The following is a 21,721-nucleotide window of genomic DNA, read 5'->3' as shown; positions in this document are numbered from 1 at the left end:
CTGCTGTTAATTTGGCCTGCATGAGAATGTATTTAGCCATGATGTAATGCGTGAGGCACAACTTGTTGCGATTTAAACTGTGAAAACATCCCCTTGCCTTTAACAACCCGCCCCAAAAATTCTTGATTAAATTCATTGTTGTGTATTCAATAACTGATCAGATGGCACGGCAACACATATAGACAGTACATTACAGTCGCACTTATAATATGCCCTACTGATGTCAAACTTCCTGAAAGAGAACAAATATTAAGGCAACATATTGAGAAGTTGTGAACATCTATGTGTGCAACGGTATCTCAGTATTAAACTGCCCCCTTGTGGCCCAGGCTTGTATTCTAGAACAAACCAAGCGATAACTTAATCATGATGTGCCAGCTGTTTATTTACAGTCTATGTTATACTGTTATGTTTTGAAAAAAAAATGGGCCCCAGACACCAGGTTCACCAAACAACAAAATTGGTTGAAGGCGTATCATAACATGACGCACGAAAAAAGTCACCAAAGGTTTTAATCTGAGGCATGGAACAGACCCTTAGGCTGGATATGCGTTAAACTGCTACTGCGGCTCATTGCCATGACACAGCAATCCAGCTTGACTGCAGTAAACAAGTAGGCACGGTGCCTCCAGTACGCTCTGACTATCAGGTCACTAGGTCTGCGCGGGAACAAAGAGCGCTCAGCGAGGGTGGGAGTGGCAAGAGCGTCACATTTGGCGCTTGCAGCCTCACGGCGACAAAAGCTCGTCTGTACTTGGTGCCGCGATATGTATAAATCTGTCTTTGTTTGCGCGACATGGCTGGGATTCTTGTCCCGTGGCTATTTTTACATCCAGCGGGAGCGCCGCGCGGGGCGGTTAACTGGCGGGCAAAAGTGCAATGGCCCTCGGCCCCCACGTCATTCCACCCTGCCCCCACCCGTCCGCCATCAACTGGAAGCCAGACGGAGACTTCCATTAAAGATGTGTGCCGCAGTCCTTCATGTTTCAAACATTCCAACTGACGTTAAAGTTTTTGATTTTCTCTGTTAAGATAGATGGCATGTGTGTAGATTTCAGGATGAAGCTCTAAATTCAGAATGAGACCATGTTATTTATTTATTTATTTATTGGTGAGGTTTTTCACTGGGGCTCAACGCACGCACGTTACTCACGTTCAGAGGTTTTGACTTTTGAGGTCCGCACAGTAAACTGTCAAAATTACAGTCCAGTACGATCAATTTAGCTTTCCTAAAATATCATTCATTCCAATCAGAAATATTCAGTTGAAACTGAAATTTATATTTGTTTGAAATTGCCCCACTGAAAAAGTCCAAAGACAAGGAAATACAGTTTGCTGCTCTACACAATGAAAACAGTTCAAGAAATGAAAAAAAAAAAACAATTGTTCAATTGTCATATTTTGCATTTCATAAAAACCTTAATAAAACCTGCCCCCCAAAAAACTTCCGCAAAATTTGAAAGTTGCTCCTCAAATTAAGTCTGATTCACAAAACTGCCCACGCAAATAATTTTTTTCAAAATTTGCAGCCAGTCACGCTTTCTGCCTCAGATTTGTTGTTTTTCCTTGAGCGCGGTGGTTTCTTCCAAATCAATATAAAGGGTGACGATGTAGCCAGAGAGGGATGATGTTTTTTTCTTTCCACAGATTATTTTAATCATGTACTTCTTGTCAGGTCAGGTCATACTGACAATTTCTTTTTGTAATCATGATTTTTTTCAATTGCAATCTCACGAAGACACATGAGAAGTCTTTACCAACTGTGAAAATAATGCATAACGTCTCCTTTAAATGACGTGTCAATGTTAGCAGCAACAAAATCTTCAAAAACCCTCCTCAAAACTCTCTTGTATTCTTTGGCTTTCGACTCAGCAGGACTTAGATTTGTTCTTGGTTTTACAGTTTGGTGCTTTCTACCGTCTTTATTACCGATTTGTTTTACTGTTTATTGTATATGTTAAATTGCTCCATGTACAGCACTTTGTATGCAGCTTATGGCTGTTTGAAAGTGCTCTATAAATACAGTTGAGTTGAGTAGAGTAGAGTAAAGAAGAGCCTACATTCAGTTTTTTAGCCGAGAATGTGCATGCGCGTCTTTTGATTTCTTTGTCCATTAAACAAACATTACGGCGCTGTGGTATTTGTTTACGCCTTCTAACTTTATTCAGCAGTGCGGAGTGGGAGAGAGGGTGCACACAGCTCATATCCGGACTTCCTGCCCGATTGTAATCGGTGTACGCCGCAACCGAATGAACATACGCTCAAAGGACATTTGATTAGGAACACCGATCAAACACAAGAGTCCGTGCCAACAATCCGAAGGGACCTCATGTTAAGATGTGACAAATGCCAACAGCACGTCCCACTCCGGTGGCGTTAATAATGGTTTATCGTCATGGCGTGACGGCAAAACGCTAAGCCACACGTGACATATTGTACAACTGGAAGAGAATTGTGGAGGGAGGCCAAAACCACACGTAATAATAATAAGCATAATCAAAGCTGGCCAAATCTACGTTAAGAGCTAAACTAATGCTTCTTTGTAACATATCCAATATCATCCCAAGCCGAGTGCTGCTCCCATGATAAGAGGAAGAGTTTTAATCCCGCGACTCAGAGAGAACAAGAGTGAATCTTTGTTGGACGGGGGGGAGACTAAATCACACATCCTTGCGTCCCATCTTCCCACACACAGGTCAACAAAGCAAAGGGTGAGAATTCTGTTTGTTCCAGAAGAAACAAAGCGAGAACACATCTATTTTTAAAGCACTTCTGCAATGGCAGAAAACATTTTCTTTACCAAGATATGCCGTATGAAACTGCTTTTAAGATGACAAATTAAAAATATGATGCATTTTTTTCCTGTAGGTGTCACGCTAACTATAGAACAGGAAATTGAACTGACTGAAGCAAAGCTTAGCGCTCCGAAAATGTTTGTTCCGATATTCTGTAATGACACTGTTGTTTAAGAATGCAAAATACATTTGAATCGGATGACTTGATTCATCGACAGGATAATCAGTAGAACACTCGGTTTTAAAAATATTAGATAGGTGTAGTCCAAATCATGAGTTTACATTTACAATCTAATTTAACAAATGCAAGAGACAGAACAACGCTTATTAATCGAAGCAATACCGAGGCAGCATATTTAGTGGGTGCCCACAGGATAATAAAAACTAAGACTAAGGACTATTTAAGACCTCTCCCCTTAACTTTCAGGCTAAATGTAGGTTGTCAAATATGTTACAGACTAGATAAATAAGCTTATATGCATGTCATTTTCCATGTTTGTGAAGAACAGATTTCTGTATTAAATGTACACATTGTAAGCATAATCGTGAGCTTAAATATGGGGGGGGGGGAATCAAGTTCAAATCGATCTTCGTAATTCAAATACTTAAAAACTACTATGCTGCAGATATTTACCAAGAAAATATACTCATGTTTTTCCGATCTGCGGCCTTCTTAAGACATCAATTTTATGATAATAAAATCGAAGCATCGTGTGTCATTTCTGCGCACGTTTATGGCCTTAATCTAGGAAAAAAAGAATGTAAATTTTCTTTTTAATAATCTCCAGAAACCTTGCTCGGGTCATGGTGGAAAGGTGTCAGTCAAACACCTTCAGAGGGTAAATAATTTGACTTTCTCTTACAACTGCGTGACCGCTTTGAAGATTAACTGCGATTTTGCGTGTACATTTAAGAAAAGGTTTCATGATGGCGATAGCTTGACGGTGGAACATTCGTTCCAATGACAAACGTCACATTTTGTGCGTCTTTAAATAAAGAGGAGAGTTTTGTGCGCTCGCTAGCAGAGAAAGCTAAGCCAGCAGCAGCAGCAGCACCACCAGCCGCCTCACTGAAGACGACAAGGCCAAACAAGTTGGCCCCAGACCAAAAACAGAACTTGTGCTATGCGGCCTGGCATATTTTGACGGAGGTCACATTCGTGCATTCTTGCTATTTGCCAGAAATAAAAGGGCATCTGCCTGCACGAAACGCAAAGACTGCGCACGTGGGTATGTTTGTTTACGGGCAATAACAAAACAAAACAGCTATGTTAACAGCGGGTAGAATTACTACGGTGAGACGGCGGATCAACAACAAAGATTTGATTTCCGCACGTCCACAACGTATGGATCCGTAAACCACCGCGATCAAAACAAACTTGTTATCTCTCACTTGATTCCCCACATCAGCCACAACCTTCTGTCAAGTTACAGTCCGGCGGTTGCCCTTGCTTTTCATGTGCAGCTGTGAAATTCGCACTCGACCCACCCCCACCCCGACCAGAAAATTGCCTCAAACCATTCAAAGATGACAACCTCAAACAAATGACCAACTTTCTAAAAGACAAAGAATAATACATGTGTATTTCTATTTTGAAAAACTGACACACAAAACTTGTGCATCACAACGTAGATATTTTCTTGCCGTCTTGACATACATGGTGAGTGCAAATTTGTGTTACAATTGTCACAAAAATCGCTGCTCCATGTTCAAATGAGACGCACATTTTTTAAAATGACAAATCCACCAAATAACTAGCGTTTCTGGCCCATTCAAAAGTATTTTTGTCTTCACTTATTTGAATCTCAAACTGTTGTGATTATTGATGCGCAGGAAGACAGTTTATACCAATCGATAACTGAATTTTTGATCTTTTATATTCATCGCCAAAAAGTGTTTTTCATACAACCATTTACTGTAATTACGCCGACTGTGTTAACGTAGGTTACAGCGGGAGTCCGGCGTGTGTACTAATTTACTGAAATGTAAAATGGACTTAGTTCTACCAGTAGTATGCCGTGGAAAAGCAGAATTTGGCCCAAATGTTGAACAAATCAGAATTCAAACAAATTAAGTGTCATTGTAGGCAAAGTCGCCTGTCCATGGTTTGTAGAAACAAATTGAGCTGAGTGTTTTCATTGTGTTTATTTGTAAGCTATATAAATACAGCTAAAAAAATTTTAAAAAGTAAATAAATAACTAATAAAAATTTAATGTTGTGGAAAACTTAACGGTGGGCAAAATCACATTCTAGTCACACAATTTTGGACAAAATGTGGACCAATGTTTTGGCAGACTGAGAGCACTAACAATGGTTCTCAGCTGCCACCCCCCCCCGTACCCCCCACAAAACTTGCCGATGCTTACCACAGTCGAGTCCTCTGGTCAAGAAGAAAAAGCCTGCTGCTAAGTACCAGCATGCGAGTTAATCCAATAGTTTGAATCGTCACTCAAGGTCGCCGCGCAAGCCTCTCTCATCTTTGAAAAGGCGGCGCTAGGTGCCTCGCGGTCACAGATTCATTCCATATCATTCATTAGATCGGTCACACGACACAGCAGGGGAGGGGAAGGGTGAGAGAGAAGGGAAAGAGAGGAGAAGTGCGGCGAGAGGAAAGACAAATGAGTAGTTGAAGTCTTCCTGATGTTCCAAAGCATGACTGGTTTTTTTTCTTTCTTTTCGGTGCCTTGTCCTCCGTTGACTTGCCCGTAAAATATCCAGGCACTCAAGAAAGTTGAGTAAAGTAAGGGTCAAGTATTAACTCCGGTTTAAACATTAACACGGGCCGACATCGTCACGTCAAAGCAACACTTAAGCGCTCACGTGTTAGGGAGCCCCCCCCCCACACACACACACACACACTCCCTACACCCTTCACCAACTACCCCTGCAGCAATTCCAGAAACATGCACATAGGTTGTGAAAGTGCCAAAGAGGAAGAGAAATACACACACAAGACAACATAACATCCCTTTGTGGAAGTTTCCACGTAGCTAGCGTTTTTATCTTCCTGCTCATATGTTGCTCACACACACACACACACACGTACAAAAAAGTTTCCTGTTTTGCCTCACTGCAGTTGTTTTAGTGGGGACAGTCAGGTGCCATCTTGAGAAGCGACTTACATTTAGCTAAAAATGCTACAGCTAATGGCTCATAAGTGACTCGAAGTTGATAAACTGACGGGGATACAGAAAATATTTAACGTTTTCACCCCCCCCCCCCCGCCCCCCCACACACACACACTTCCTCCTCTCTCTATAAATGGCACCCAAACTACTTGAGTGGTAGCATCAGTAGCCCTGTTCAGACCACCTGCAATTTTCGCTTGAGGCTGTTCAGGCCAAACAAAGCTGACACGGAATGGAGGAGGTTAAGATCAAACCGGCTATCCGTTTTTGAGCAGAGTATTAGAAACTTTTTTCACACCACCTGTAAATGCCAAGTTTCCCTCCTCTTGCTACATTGCTGGTCTGTACAAACGGCAATGTATGAATTCAACCTCGCCAATTTTTCGGCTTAAGAGGTAAATGCAGACAACTTGTCACCAATTTCTGTGTTGATTTTTTGTACAAAACGTTGCCAGCAAGGAATGGGGCAAATGAGTCAACCTAGTAAACCTCTGACTTTGGAGTTAATTTACAGGTAGCTTTGTACGCATATTCTGTCAGTTGTCTTTTTTTTTTTGCCTTTTTCCTGTGCTGTTCTGTCTTAATTGTACGGACACGGAAAGGGGGACATGAAAATTACCAGGCAATATTTCGGATTTGGAAGTAGAGGCACTGTAACCAGAAAAGCTCCAGAGCGAGTATCATATTCTCCATTTGTCTGTAAAGCTGTCGTTTTTCACTGTATTTTCCCATGTAGCTGTTCTGAATAGACAGCACTGACACGGAATGGGTGTCTAGCTTCTGAGGCAATGACAACATATTTTTCATTTGCTGTTCCGGCAATGACAAAGAATGGAGGAACTAGGTCGAGCCGGCAACAATCCATCTCGTGTCAAAGCTCTAACGGAAGCGGGCTGTAAATGACTACCGGTAATTCCGTGGTTGCGGGATGCCGTTTGCTGTGTGGCAATCTCCTGCCATGCTGGATTCTGTGTAAAATGCTCGGGTGGACAAACGCTGTACTACTAATACTGGTAAGGCCGTTTTGTGGAGGCTTAAGTTGTTGTGGCGCGCACTGGCAAAGACGTGCTAATAGGAGCACATTAACCGTAGTGTTTGTTTTGAATACCACACCGAAATCAATGGGACAAAGAGCACAATTTAGGACATTTTAAGACAGCTACACACACTATTAGGATCACAGTTGCCGACCAAATTTATTGGGACAAGACAAGCATTGCAATTGTGGTTTTTGCCTTCGGTGTCAGGAGGTTCAACGGCACTCACGTGGTGGAGATTTTAGGTCGGTCGTGAGAGATTAGCCAAAATGAGCAAGCCGTTAAAGTCCGAGGCCCGTAATGTATGAAAGTAAAAGTTATTTCATGAGATTAACTTGATTTGGAACATTGAATAGTGCCAAATTTAAGACTGCCTTCAAGGCCAAATGACCTCTTCTAACTGTCAATTCTTGGCGTATTGTTGGCTCAAGCACCGCACATTGTGGTTAACGAATAACCTCACAACTTTGCAAATGGACGACTCCAAATGAATAAGTCCGAGACAAAATACAGAATCACTTACTCGTTATCTCACAAACGTTCCGTGGATTTGCAGCTTAGTCCGAGTGAAAAACGCAGCGCAACCGAGAGAGCCACCGACCAGCCCCCCTTTTTTTTTTCGTCGAGTGTGGCTGCGCTTCCTGCCGACCGCACCGACTTCCCTCTCCTCCTCTTTTTACTCCTGTCCAGTCTGCAACACCCTACTCCAATAACCCCTGACCCACAGGAAGTAGACACAATGGACTGAAAATAACACACACCGCCTCACCGGGCAACAACTGCCCACCCTAACCCGTGCAACACTTCTGCACAAAACACACACCTACGCCAGCCTCGCGAGATAGGTGACCAAAAATATCAAGGCACGACTCCACTCAACGACACCCTCGTGCCAAATACTGCACCCACCTACTTTCCATGAGCCTCACCAAAGACCAGTGGAGAAGACTAAATTGGTTTAAAATGACAAGCATGCAAGCAAGGTATGACAGATACGGAATGGAGGATGAAGTTGACCTGTCAAATTTTTCCAGCTTCAAAGGTCGCATCACAAGGCCCTTTTACACTGCCTTTAGAAGTTCCCCTCTTTCCAAGCTTGCCCTTCTGTTAGAACTGAAGTTAACAAGGCATTTTTTCTAATAAGGAGATAGTAACAAAGGGCCCTTACACACTGTCTGTAAAAGTCGACAAAATGCCACCGCTGTCACGGTGTCCAGCCCGGTGTTCCTTGTTGAGATACTTAAATTTGCGGGGATTATCGTCCCTCAGTGGGAAACATCAACTCCATCCTGAAAAATGACCCGGCAAAAGATATACAGGGAGAAAATAAAAATAATTGCAACCCATACTACGACTGATAAAATTATTAATAATGCTATTTACAAGATCTCATCAAGCGACAATGTGACAAAAGGAACGTTCAAACGCTTTTTCTGAAATGTATTATACATGAATACATTTTTTTGGGCACAGAGACCTCGGTTGGCCTGGAAACACCTTGGGAATCTTCGAGAAGACGGGACGAAATGGCTTGGGGAGAGGGAAGCCTGGCCTTCCCTGCAACTCATCTCTGGATGAGCAGTAGAAAAATGGATGGATGGATTTCGAATGAGATTTGATGCTGCAAGTAGTTATGGGCGGATTTATGATTGGTAAGACAGCCATCCATTTTCCATTCTGTCGCATGTTTCTTTTTTGTTGCATTGTTCATTTTTTTGATCTGGTTAGTCTGCTGCACTCTGTGTGGCAGGCAACCTTAACTGATCTCAGCTCCAAAAGTCTAATCCAATCGGTCCAATGAAAAGGAATACAAATCACATTTGTCAGTCAGTGAGAGGTTGCCTTGGCCGTGATCTAATTAGCTGCTCCCTCGCTTGCGGCCTGTCCACTCATACAAATGGAGCTGGAGATACTGTACAGTGCTTTCAAACAGAGATAAAGGGGTGGAGGTGGGGGTGACTCGTGACACGCCTGGTTGCTGTGAGGCCGATGTCTCGTCTGTTCAGCTCAAAGGACTAAACGTCACTGGCTGAACTTTAAGTAGGTGAGGCCCGAGAGCGTGCCCGGGCTTGTTCCTCTGCCAAACCTTCCACGACACACCTGTTGACAGTCCCCTGAAAGTGGGCAACACCTCCTCCTCCTCCTCCTCCGCTCTCTCTTGTGACATTTCTGACAATACAACTTCACTTTCTGTTGAAAGGGAACGTGCGAGAAGAATGCGTCAAGGGACAATGCGAGGAATCCCTTGTATGCTAATAGTAGCGGTAGTAAAGCAGCCCACAATGTCATTATGCAAAACGGCGAGGAAATAGTTTTCCTCGCCAACGTGTCGAGAGTTGTGCCAGCGCGGCGGGTTCAAACAGCTTCCACTCGAATGCAGGTTTCTCTACGATCTACGATTAGCATGAACGATGTGCCCATGACTCGGTGAATGAACATGCCGAACACCAGGGTTTCGGTTATGGGTAAGTAATAATAATAATACATTTTATTTATAAGCGCCTTTCAAGACACCCAAGGACATTTTACAATAACAAGAAACACAAAACAATACGCTAGTATTGTAATTTTGTAAGTAATCAATCAATGTAATCACTAAATGGAAGTGGAAGGGTTAGTGTTAGTCTTAGTGTAACAGCAAGAGCAAAAATAAAGATCAGGGCGAGGACTTGGGTGTGAGGCCCACAATGCCGGACAACCACCGTTGTTCCGTGCTTCCGCACAGATTCCCCCGTATTCATCGATGGGATAATCGATTCCACAAAGATGAGTTTGTGACAGCCCTGAGTGGTTTCCATAGCAAGAGCAGCACGGTTACATTACATTGCAAGTGATTATTTCGAAGTCGGCTTATAATGCCGTCGGCAGGCCACACCACTGTCAGGCTTTAACTGGAAAAACCACATCAAAACATCCACAATGATGACTGCTTCAGCGTCACAGCCCAGTCATTTTTGGCCACTTCCTTCCATATTTAGCAAAATAACCGTAGTCGACAACCGTGTCAGCACTTTTGATTTGAGTCTCTGCCATTTGTAAATAAACTGCAAATGCGAGAACACTCGAGGTTTGCAGCAAAACATCCAGTTCTTAGGAGGAGAAAGCCGCTCTTTGAGCTTGCCATGTCCGCTACATGGCCCTGTCAGCACATTTTCTATGACTTCAGTGTGGCTTAAGTCACAGTCGTTGGTCCTACGGTGAGTTGAAAATAAATAAATAGATGAAAGGCACTTTTTGCTGGTCTCTGATGGGTCTCCCGATGAGGCAGCACTTCAGACACGACACCACAAACACTCTGAAAACATCTACCATTGTTTAACAGGAGTACAAGCCGGAATGCTGACAGCACAAGCAACAAAAGAAACACCACGGCATACGATACGCCGTGTTCGTTCATTGTACTTGAGCGGGTTGGGTCACAGAAATGAAGCCACAACAATTGCCATGGAAAATGTTTTGGTTCTTGTTTTATTTTGGAGTAATAAACGTTGATTCCACTGTTACCACTTTACCTGTGTGTAAGGCATCATCGTTAGTAGATCAGAAAGGCTTTGTGATTGGGTGCAAGGAAACCTTGTTTTGAACTAAAACTGACAAAAACCTTTTGGGGTTTTTAATAAAGTCAAGTACAACTTTATTGTCAAATGTGCTACAGCAGAGATTAAATTTCCTCCCTCTTAAACAGACAACAAGAGAAGTGTCGACTAAAACGATCACGAATAGGAATGACTTAAATGTGACTACAACTAATAAGCATTTGTTGCCCGAAACACGAAGACAAAATCTAAAATGGCTGACAAAAACAAGACTGCGACAGACACAGATTTTTTTTTCAGAAATCGCATGGCTAAACAATAACTACGTGCTCTTTTCATTCACACTCAGGCGACAGAAACATTGTGTGCCTTGACATTACGTGCCCAAAGATGACTATAGCGCCTTTGTCGAAGCAATGGGAATCACTGTTGAAAATCATTCCCAGACTGTATGAGCTTAATTACCGTCCATCCCACAGTGAGCTCTATTCAATCTGCATACTCTGAGGAGAGTGTGTGAGTGTGTTTGTGTCCCGCTCGTTTTATACTCTCCTGTGAAACCACAGGACATGTTTCTCATTCCCGCCATATCTCCCGTTTGTTGTTGCGTCTTCCCAACAGAATGACGACCCCCCGCCCCCTCACACACACACCAGATAAGTCGCAACCTTGAATTTTTTTTGTTTTTAACGCCCTGTCCTATCTGCATGTGCATGTCTGCCGGCCTGGCTAAGTTATATCACCCACTGGGTCACATGCGCATGTCAAAGCAGCGTGGTTGGGATTCAACACATTCCTTTGGCCTGGCACGATTCTGCTTTTGCTGCGACCACTGACGAAATCAAGTTGTGACCGCAAAAGTAATGTCTGGGGCCAAATGTGTATAAATCACTGTGGTAATTTGTTCAAAACAAATTTTAACGCCAATAGGAATATTAAGTCTGGTTTGTCATATTGATTTTTAAATCAGTATCACGGCCTCCAATTTCCCTCACGGGATGAATAAAATATCTATCAATCCATCTATCCAGATGCAAACTGACCAACATCTTCTGGAAAAACTGAACTTCCAACAAAATAAATTTTAAAAGCGCTACCATGCTTGAAGAACAAAAGAAAACAATTGCAAGCGAGCATCTACAATGCAGGTGTCAAATTCAAGGTCCAGATTTGGCCAGCGGTACATTTTGCGCCCTACTAAAGCTAATACATTGTGTCAATGACACCATCCTTGCGAAATGGCTTTGTGCATGACATTTTGGAAGAAAATCTGTGTCAAAATTTAAATTTGTCTTCATTTTTAACGAGAGATGTCCTTTTTTTTTTAAAGCTGACTCCAAGTCGGTTATTGGTTATGTTTGCATTGGGAGCGGTGCAGGTGAGTTCAGAGCAGGCAGAGACGTTCACGCTGTCATTCAAGCCTGCCGCCATAGGTGCACGTAATTTTCGGTGGGTATTCCGTCTCCCGAGACCTTGTCCTATCTCAAAAAAACCTGTATTTTGTGTTGTTGCGGCTGCCGTCCTATGTTGCTATGCATGGTAGAGTGTCGGTGCTGATCGAATCGCCATGCAAGCCACCAGTGATAGTAGTTTACTTCCAGCGGTGACAACTAGCAAAGCACAGGGCGCGGGCAGCCATCTTGGTAGACACACAGTGCCAGCTTAAAGGTTGCCCCACACCATTCGAGAAGGAAAGGTCAGGTGGCGTGAGCTGAACCAACAGGTGGGGGATGGCGTAAATGTCCTCTTAACTGAGCCGCGTGAACAACTGCGCAACGGCCATTCCCGCTTTGAACTGCTAATTTGAGAACAGGCCCGGACCATTGATTTAGCAAACAAATAAGATCCAAGTGAGAACCACGAAGATACATTCTGAAATTACACAAAAATCAATAATTTCAACTCACGTCCCAATGACTAATGTTTATGAAATCGAGCAACAATGCTGCCTTTAAGAAAGTTAAGGAAAATGCATCCCAAATGAACTGTGCGTCACCTGTTTGACGCACTTCCTACATGTAAAGCTCAAAGGGCGGTGTTCACATAGCTCTGGCTCTTAACGTTAACGACACGTGATACGAATCAACAGTCAATTTCTTTTTGGGTGAAAGTTATTCAAAATTAATTGATTGTAGTTGTATTTACCGATGAACTTAAGTCCTTTCCCAAAACCAAAAAAATTCTCCACCTTCGAGTTATATGCATGCGCCAAAAATTACCCGGATCCAGATTCTGATAGAGCGAGATTATGAGTTAATCATTTTGTCAGACAAGAGCTACGTTTCTAGTCAATTAAAAGTTGGTAAACGAGCACATTTACAGAAACGTTGATTCATGTGCACTGTCCCCATTTCACCTTTTCAAGGACAGCGGTTTCTAGAGTGGACAGTTTATCATGTTACAGGGTGCATGAAAGGGTAAAAAAAATACAGACATACATACATAATTCAATAAATAAAATCCCTGATCCGCATTCCATGAAGGATTGCGATCAAATATCTCCATTTGTGACAGAGTAAATTTAATCAAAATACAAGGACATATTCCAAAAAAATGATTGCGATTCTGTAATGAATCTAGTTGATGAGGATTTTTTTGTTTTGTTCTTGGGGCAATCAAAGTTAGGGCTTTATCTTAGAACAAGCATCAATTTTATAGCTATAATGGAAAAATGACCCAAATCCAGAATCAGAAAAAGGATCTAGATCATGCTAAAAATGTATCAAACAATCAAAACAGCAACACCAAATCCGTAGAAAGAGGTTATGCACCATTTTCGTTTCGTTTTAATTCAACAGCACAGCAACTGACACCGATTACAAATAAAAATATTATCAAATCATTACCCCTGAGGTGCAAAAGTGAGAATCATTATCTTTCCAGAATACATCAACAAAAGTAAAACTATGGTTTAACCTGTGGATGGAACACCTGCTGTTGACCGGTAAAACAGAACCACAGACAAAAAAACATTTAAAAAGAAGATACATTCACTGCACAAGGAAGACAGATAGACGACCGACCTGAAGTTTAGTGTTTGGATCTGATCAACTTGCTTGCCGTTTATCCAACTGCGCCAAAAGACCGTGAGGGGGAATCCACAGGTTTTGAAAGAGACACCAGTGATCCAAAACCAGGTGCCAGGGAAGGTTTAAAGCCAAGGACGCCTTTTGGGCAAGCAAAGCAGGTCGTCCAGTGTCTTAGCTTCCAATCAGCTTGCAAAAGAATACTGTGTGGGAGGCGGAGTCTTGACTGCGTCGCTGTGTCTTTCCAACCCGCGTGCGTGCGTGTGTGTGTGTGTGTGTGTACAGGACACATGCGTGCAGGTTTAACCACGTCCACGGGCTTGAGGCCAGGCCAAAGATATCATGAAGCACCATAGTAACTCTAATGCAATAAGAGGGACAGTTGCCACAACAGGACGACTCGTGGACGTCAGAGCTACAGTGTGTGCATATTTTATTTGATATTTATATATATATATGGTGGCCCGGTGGTTAGCACGTTGACCTCACAGTCTCACAGTTTGTTCCTGTGTGGAGTTTGCATGGTATCTGACTGTGTGGGTTTTCTCCGGGTAGTCACGTTTCCTCCCACATTCCAAAAACATGCAAGAACACTCCAAATTGTCCCTAGGTGTGAGTGCGAGTGTGGATGGGTGTTTGTCGCCGAGTACCCTGCGATTGGCTGGCAACTGGTTCAGGGTGTCCCCCGCCTACTGCTCGAATGACGGCTGGGATAGGCTCCGGGGGGACGCTTGACAGGATAAAGTGCATCCGAAATATGGATGGAGATTCTCTCTCTTGAAAATTTAGCAGGTGTCAGATACATATCCATTTTTTATTGCATTTTAAAGAGGGCTAATTCTGTATTATTTTCTTCTCATTGTTTAGCCACGGCACAAATCAGAACTGTGTCACTTGCAAGTAAAAAAAAAAAAAGTAAAAGCACCTGACCCAATTGGCTATAACGGCAACAAACAGAGACAATTAGCCACCGCGACCATTCGCGCGTGCGTCTGACTCACAGCAAACGGTGAAATTACACAAGTTGGTGGCAATTTTTCACATGGGCTCTCCAGGCTGACCATCCTTCAATCTAACACAGACGCTGCTCTGGCTCGACAAACACGCACACTTGTTGGACAACACAACACGGGTGCGGGGAAGGGGGATGCTGGTGTGTGTAGTGGGTTGCGCAAGCTTGACAGCAATGGGCTATATTAGGGGCTGCAGACACGGCGGCGAGGGTCAGATCTCAACAGTGCCACATAGCAAGAGAGCCAGCTGTATTTTAGCGCAAGTGTTTGTGTAACGACAGCTGAACGTTTTTAAAATGCGAGCGGTTACTATACGGAGGCGGCGCGGCGCACGAGTGGTTAGCGCGCCTGCCACGTACTCCCGGGGGTCACGATTTGAATCTGGGCTCCATCTTTCCCTTTGTGGAGGTGGCATCTTCTTTTCGTGGATGGACGTTTACTATTCCATCACATGAGTTGGCTTTTTGCCGTCAGAAATCAGCCATATGATTCTGGGCTTCAAATTAGCACACTTTTTCTTTTTTCTTTATTTTTGCTAGGCCTCTATTTTTATGCCAACAGTTGATCCTCAAACAAGCTGCCTGGACTGTTTTTAATTTTTCTTGAAAGAATTCTAAACATCTAGCATTTATTGTAACTGTGAATCTCCTGTGTGTGTGGGTTTTTTTTTCTCTTAGACGTGACAAAGTGAAAACACCTGCTCAGTGAAGCGAGGTAACTCTCATATTTCTCTGTGGAGGAGGCCGACCATGCAGGGATTGTGAGGCAGTCTCCTCCTCTCCTAAAAGTTGGCAACCACCACAAAGATTACACAAAAGGAGTTTCGGGCCACACGGAACAGGACAACAAAAGTCTGAGGAGAATGTGGTCATAGAACTATGGATCGTCAGTTGTCAAGAAAGAACATGATCCGATTTAGTAAGCGAGTGGCTTTTTAACCCTTGCGTTCCAGCGAGCAACATTCTCGTTTTATTGTGCGTCCGATCTCGTTTGATGATCTGGCCGGCGGGTTTTTCATCGGGAGATTAATTGATTCAGTCACTCCGACATTTTTAATGGGCTTCATTCATGATGACATGTTGAGGACTATTTAGCTAATGTGGAGTTGTGATGAATGAGTTCAAGGTTTATTTTGTTACAAGATCACTTTTGTCGACCTCCGGGTTTGGGATTAGTCGACTAATCAATGTATTAATTATGTAGCCATCTGTTATGCGCTTCATGGGAGATGACATGTTAAAGGCTGTTTCGCCTTGGCAGGGTCTGGATTCTACCGTGGGCCAATCTAGCTTCCTTTTTTTTTTTTTTTTTTGACAGATCACTTCAAGATGATGAGAGGTTTGGTCCACAGCGTATCGGCAGCCGAATCTATTCATCGGTTTTATAGCTTTCTTCCACGGCATTGCCATTGAAACCGATTCACTGATCGTTAATTTTCCTTATTGCCCATCCAGGAAATGCTCAACCCTCGCGTTGACTGTTCTGCTAATTGCCCTCGATCGAGGGAAATTCATTTTTGCGCGCCCATCCCAGATGGACAGGCAGCAGTAAAGCAGCATAAAGAGTGTAAGACCCCTCCTCCCTCACCCCCACCCCCCACCCCCCTTGACCCGCCATCTGGTAACCATCAGCATCTCACACAGGAAGAGGCGGCCAAGCCTCGCTGGGGCGCCAGGGAGCGGCTCCTCTATTCCCCCCGCCCCGCTGCAGAAACAACAATCACACGTTTGCGTTGCGGGGCAAGCCCATCCTTACACCGTCTATAAAGCCTGTCATATGTGCGCCTTTTGTCCATGTCGCCGTTCTATGCAATGGCAGTACCAACAGGGAGTATCGGAGACACATTCAAGGGCATTACGAGAGGCCTGGCAATTGATGATGCTCGACAAGTATTTCATGTCGCAGCAGACGCGTCCACTGAAGAAGTCCACCCTGCTATTTTGCACCTACGGAGGCAGTATCAGGAGCTAGTTAGCATCAAGTCCGTGATGCCACGACAGGTGCGGTACATTTAAACGCCCGAAACGGATGTATCCCGCCCTGTCACACAAAATGTTGACGTGTCTTTATCAATCCCACCAAATGCCGGCACTGATGTCAAACTGTCAATTTTCAACTTTCGACGACTGCGCACGAGCCCGGTCAGGGGTATTCTGCGATGATTCTGTGTCAAGTTCAACAGTTGAGACTCCTTTGTCCCGCCACGTTGCTGTCCAATACGTATTTTGCTGGCGCTGGGGCAGAAAAGGAATTTGTACGTCACCTGTGGATACCAAGTGCCCTCTCTTGAAGTATTACGGTCATTGTTCATTTATTGAGCAACAGATGCTTGTACTATAGTTAACCTATTGATATTCTGCCTTCTCCGATATTATCCGCGCAGTAACTGAGGTATGACGAAAGCGTATTATTCCACAATGCAGAGAGCAGAATGTGGAATTAAACACCTGCCACTCAGTTCTCCCGTCATGGCACCTGCAATGGTGACTGTCTGGGAAAATGTATTCTTCAAACAAGAGGCCGATGTTGACCTGGCAATTTTCAGACTGTGGCTCTAGTATCAGAACCGAAACAGAGGCATGTCAGGGGATTAGGCCGAGATGCCGGGACACGGGTGTGAAGTTTTACGCTCGGGATTCCCTTTCTCGCCACCTTATCGTAAATGACGCTGTCCCGCAAATGTTTTGTAAGATGGTGTCAGAGCCTTAACAGAGGCACGTTAGGATATTATTCCATCATGCCAGGTCAGGGATTAAGACTCACTTCACCTGCCGCGCAATGTCTAACCAGTGTTTTATAAATCAAACCAGACGTGGACGGTGATGTAATCGAAAAATCTCATGACAGGACGTCGTGCCCCTTGTGGGAAATTGTCAGGACAATATCCTGCTTTTTCTGGGTTCTGTATAAAAAAAAGGCACAGGCTGTTATGGCTGTGATGCAGCAATTGTGCAGGATCTGGGAGTAAAAGAGGCTACAGAGGATCGGAGCACAGAACAGGCTCACATTCCTTGCAGTCGCCGCCTGCCAAGAGGCGCTGGGAACGGGGGATGAGGGAGAAAAAAAAACAAAAAAAGCAAGTGAAGAGAACAGAGAGCTGCTCTCTGCGGAGGCCGGCTCATGGTGTTGCTTTAGAGGCCGTGTCGTATTTTTTCTCATCCCTTTCTCTCTCCATCCTCCCCGTCAGGGATGGCAGACATATTCATAGCCATTGTGGCGCAGCACATGTATTGAGCTGAAGGAGTTTCTCCTTGCTTTTTACAAGCACTTGGGGAATGCATATCATCAAATAAATGGGCCGACTTCGCTGAATCCATTTTTTTCTCCGCGGTGGCCAAATTAGACAGGTTATTAATTATTTGGATTGATTATTTGGATTCATTATAAGGAGAATAAGAGATCAGTGCAGACGTGTCCTTTTTTTGTTGTTGTTGTGCGTGGGGGAAGCGTTCTGGCCTGGTTGCTGAGCTCCACCAGAAAAAAATATCCCTTAAGCCTAGCTGCTTTTGCTCTGGAAAACTCTGTAACCGTCAGCTTTACGGGTACTACTCATACTTTGCAGTCTTGATAATGATAATCGACCGATTTCCGTCTTCGGAGATGGTATCAGATCTGCACCAATGTAGTCAAAGTGTATTATTTCCATGATGCCGCAAATGGGCCGTGAAACTTAACAACACGCCCTGTTACGGCAATTGTCATTGTCCAAAAAGTATTTTATAAATCACAGCAGACGATGCATGGAGTCAACGTGGAGCCAATTTTCCACTGGCGACAGTAGTATCACAGCCACGCATGCAGACTCTTGTCATCTCTTGTTGGGGACATGGATGTGAAGTTGACACTCACTTCCACCACTTTATGCAGTTTTCACTGTCAGACTCTTATTTTAAACCTCACATCAGGCACAGGAACCAATGACGACCTGGCAATTTTCTGCCTTTGGGCATAGGAGCAGAGCCGCATCGGAGGTGTGGTCGGCTACTATTCCGTGATCTGGACAGTTCTGCAAAAATTCAGCTTTCCAGATACCACGCACGCGCCGCAGTCTGGGTTTTTCTTGATAATGACATCTGACTTACACATGGTGGTCTCAGCCATTTTCAAACTTTTTCCCATGTCAATGGTTTGTACAAAAGGCCCTGCCATATAAAACAAGGACAATGTCAAACCAGCTTCGGATGTAGTGTCACGGCCATAATTGTGGTGGCTCGATGGGGTGTTCTGTGAAAACCAGGACAGGGTTAAATACTTCTCCCACCCCTTCGTGGCAACTGTGTCAAGTATTTTAAAAAGTCACTTGTCCAGAAGCAATTGTTGGTGCCCGACAAGTACCACCCAGCACTCTCTCTTCACTCTTGCAGCCCTGATGTGGCAATTGTCGACAAGTCTGACTCTTTATATGTCACACCAGCTGGTGCCGATGACAACCCACCAATTGCCCGTCCCCGAAGGCAGTATTAGAGCGATATCGGGACGGGGTTTAACACTCGATACTCACTTCTCCAGCTCTGTCATGTAATCGTCTTGGCTTACACATCACACCACGTATGGGCACCAACACCCCAGTGATTTTCAAGAACGGGGGGTAGAAAGTTGTCAGAGATGTTCGCTCGGTCAGTTGAACAAACAAACTCAGGAAGAGATTCTGTTTTCTGCCAGCAGGAGGCGCTCTTTTCTACGAAGCCACTCCGTGTGCGCTTCTCAACTGGCACGCCCCTCAGAGGCCAAAACATCTCTCAGTACAAACAATGGATACATTGTTAATTCAATGGGTAGATTTCGCATGAATTGAGCCACTGGAAAAAACTCAAGGACATCTTATCGTGCTGCCCACCCGAAGTTGAACATTCCTGTTTCATTCGGCTCAAGTTGGCCCTTTTTTCTGTGCACGCTAAACACACGCGTTTGAGGTCAATCAAGCATACAAAAAAAATGAAACTTTTCAACATGATAACTTTGAGTTTGTCTATACTATATCAAAAGTCCATCCGGATTGTGAAGTCGTACTAGAGCCATAAATGAAGCGGGACAGCAACTGTGTGGAAGGCTTTCCACAATGGCTCTAGTACGACTTCAGAATCCGGATGGACTTTTGATAGAGTATAGACAAACTCAATTTTTTTTTCCCGAAAGAGGTCGCGCAAGAAGCAAGAAAATTATTCAGTGAAATGAGGAATGTGAGCAACATGAGCACCCGGACTGTTCTTTCGCCAATACAGTTATGACAATCGTCGACAAGTCCAGCTGGCAATGTGATGGAGCCGGCAAATATTCTCATGGCCATTTTTACATGTCGAACCAGACAACGGACACTGTCGTTATCCAAATATCCAGTGGCGGGTTGCTGTGTCACAGTGTGAAATTTTGATCGTAGTATGCCGCCTTTGCTGAGTTCTCTATAAAACAACATGCTGTTTTTCCATTCAACATGAGCAAATGTCACAAATTATGTGATTGCGGGATGCTGTGTCTCTGTGTGAAAGTCTTCCAGCTTTTCCCCACTTTCCTTGAGATCTGTGTCGACAGCACAGCCAAATAAATGCCTGATTCCTCTGCTCCGTGCTGTGCTTGACATATTGCTGAAAAGGTGGATCCGTGTAACTGATACGTCGATGTAGATCACCAGGGGTGCTACTCCCAAAAGTGGGTGGCTTAGGATAACAATTGTAGCAGCACCGCAATGAATAATTCATGGCTATTTGTTTGTAATGGACATTCAATTATTAATGGCCGGGAACAGCCATTTCACAGACGTCAAATGGAGGCGTTGCGGCGGCGATGCCCGTCTGGCAGCTTGTCATCTTTGCTAGGTTAAGAGAGAGGCTAACGCCATGTAGCTGCATCCTGTTTGGCCACCTTGTTTGTCTCATGGAGCATTCGGAGAGGGGGATCTGAGGAGTGGGGGCAGGGGGGTACAACAGAAAGTGCTTGTTTGTTCTGAGTTCCACTTGCTAAGCAGATTTAATGAATCCGTCGCTGAATCTAGAGCCTTTTGTTTTCTTTGCTCCACACTTGCTACGTCGCCATTTCGGGGCGGACAACTGTTTCCCAACGTGACAAACTGTACCATATGTCAGGCGTAGGTCTCGGTGAAGAGGCGGGTTTGATCGTTGCCTGCGTTCAACTATAGCCTGGAGCGTCAAACAAATACACCTGGCCAAACGGTGTACTCTAAAGTGGAAACGTGCCAACATACAAGAAGGATTGTAATTACCTGTGCAGCTTTGGCCAGACAAAACAAGGCAAATTGGGTAAAATTATTACTGTAAAAAAGGGATTAAGTAGATAGTGGAAAGATTTGTCATTCTACATTCGCCAAGTGTTTTCATTAGTCATCGAGTGCCATTCGGAGACCATCTTAAAATAAAATAATCACACAGGGGGCATTGATTGTGAAATGGTATGATTTTGTGGAACCTCTGTTAAATGAGAATCATTCCTAGTGTGTTTTTATTGACATTTTTTGCGATAAAACACAGCCGTGACACGTGGTTGTCATTGGATTGTGATGGTTAAACAAAACAAAACATGATTACATTATGCTCCTAAAACTGTACTGCAGAGAGATCATAGGGAAAGTCAAAAGCATGTAATTTTACAAATCTGTAGGATCCACATCAACATTACTGACACAAAATAGTGGGTGTAAAGTTGACCCAACAATTTTCCACTTTTGGGGATAGAAGCAGTTTTGACATTCCATACATTCCCAAGGAAACGGCACATCAAATGTGTAACAGAAGAGCCATGATTCATTTGCCTGTCTCTTTCAGACAAAAACTGACCTGCAACTTCACACAGGCGCTGTTGTCTTGCCTCATTATGAGAAAGTATATATGCAGAGCGACGTCAGAAGAATGCTAAACGTGTGGCGTTAATCCATTTATGCTTTCTGAATGAAGGCCTTGCATGACTTGTATGAAGTCAAGTCAAGTCAAGTCAAGTCAACAGTATTTATAGAGCACTTTCAAACAGCCATCGCTGCATACAAAGTGCTGTACATGGAGCGATTTAACATATACAATAAACAGTAAGACGAATCAGTAATAAGTAATAAGTAATAAGGCGGTAGAAAGCACCAAGCAGTAAAATCAAGAGCAAATCTAAGTCATGCTGAGTCAAATGCCAAAGAATACAAGTGAGTTTTGAGGAGGGCTTTAAAGATGGGCAGCGAGGAGGCTT

At 43.8% G+C, this 21,721-nt stretch overlaps 1 protein-coding gene and 1 long non-coding RNA gene across 13 annotated transcripts in view; one reads left to right on the top strand and one right to left on the bottom strand.

Moving 5' to 3' along the window:
* LOC127612873 (uncharacterized) overlaps positions 1 to 21,721 on the top strand; it is a 187,287-nt gene that overhangs the window by 156,266 nt on the left and 9,300 nt on the right. The gene's annotated exons all lie outside the window — the stretch shown is intronic.
* Positions 1 to 21,721, bottom strand: part of gab1 (GRB2-associated binding protein 1) — a 48,214-nt gene that overhangs the window by 21,011 nt on the left and 5,482 nt on the right. Inside the window, exon 1 of one of the 12 annotated variants that reach the window (XM_052083644.1) lies at positions 13,521 to 13,775. The exons of 9 other annotated variants lie outside the window; for them this stretch is intronic. The gene's annotated coding sequence lies outside the window, so the exon portion shown is untranslated. Of the gene's footprint in view, positions 1 to 5,162; positions 5,584 to 7,484; positions 8,076 to 13,520; positions 13,776 to 21,721 lie in introns of those variants that run through there. 2 more of the 12 variants (XM_052083643.1, XM_052083646.1) reach the window with 2 other exon arrangements.

The sequence above is a fragment of the Hippocampus zosterae genome, chromosome 13 (assembly GCF_025434085.1).
Source record: "Hippocampus zosterae strain Florida chromosome 13, ASM2543408v3, whole genome shotgun sequence".
NCBI lineage: Eukaryota > Metazoa > Chordata > Actinopteri > Syngnathiformes > Syngnathidae > Hippocampus > Hippocampus zosterae.
The sequence above is the reverse complement of the archived record's forward strand: the minus strand, read 5'-3'. Positions and strand labels throughout refer to the sequence as shown.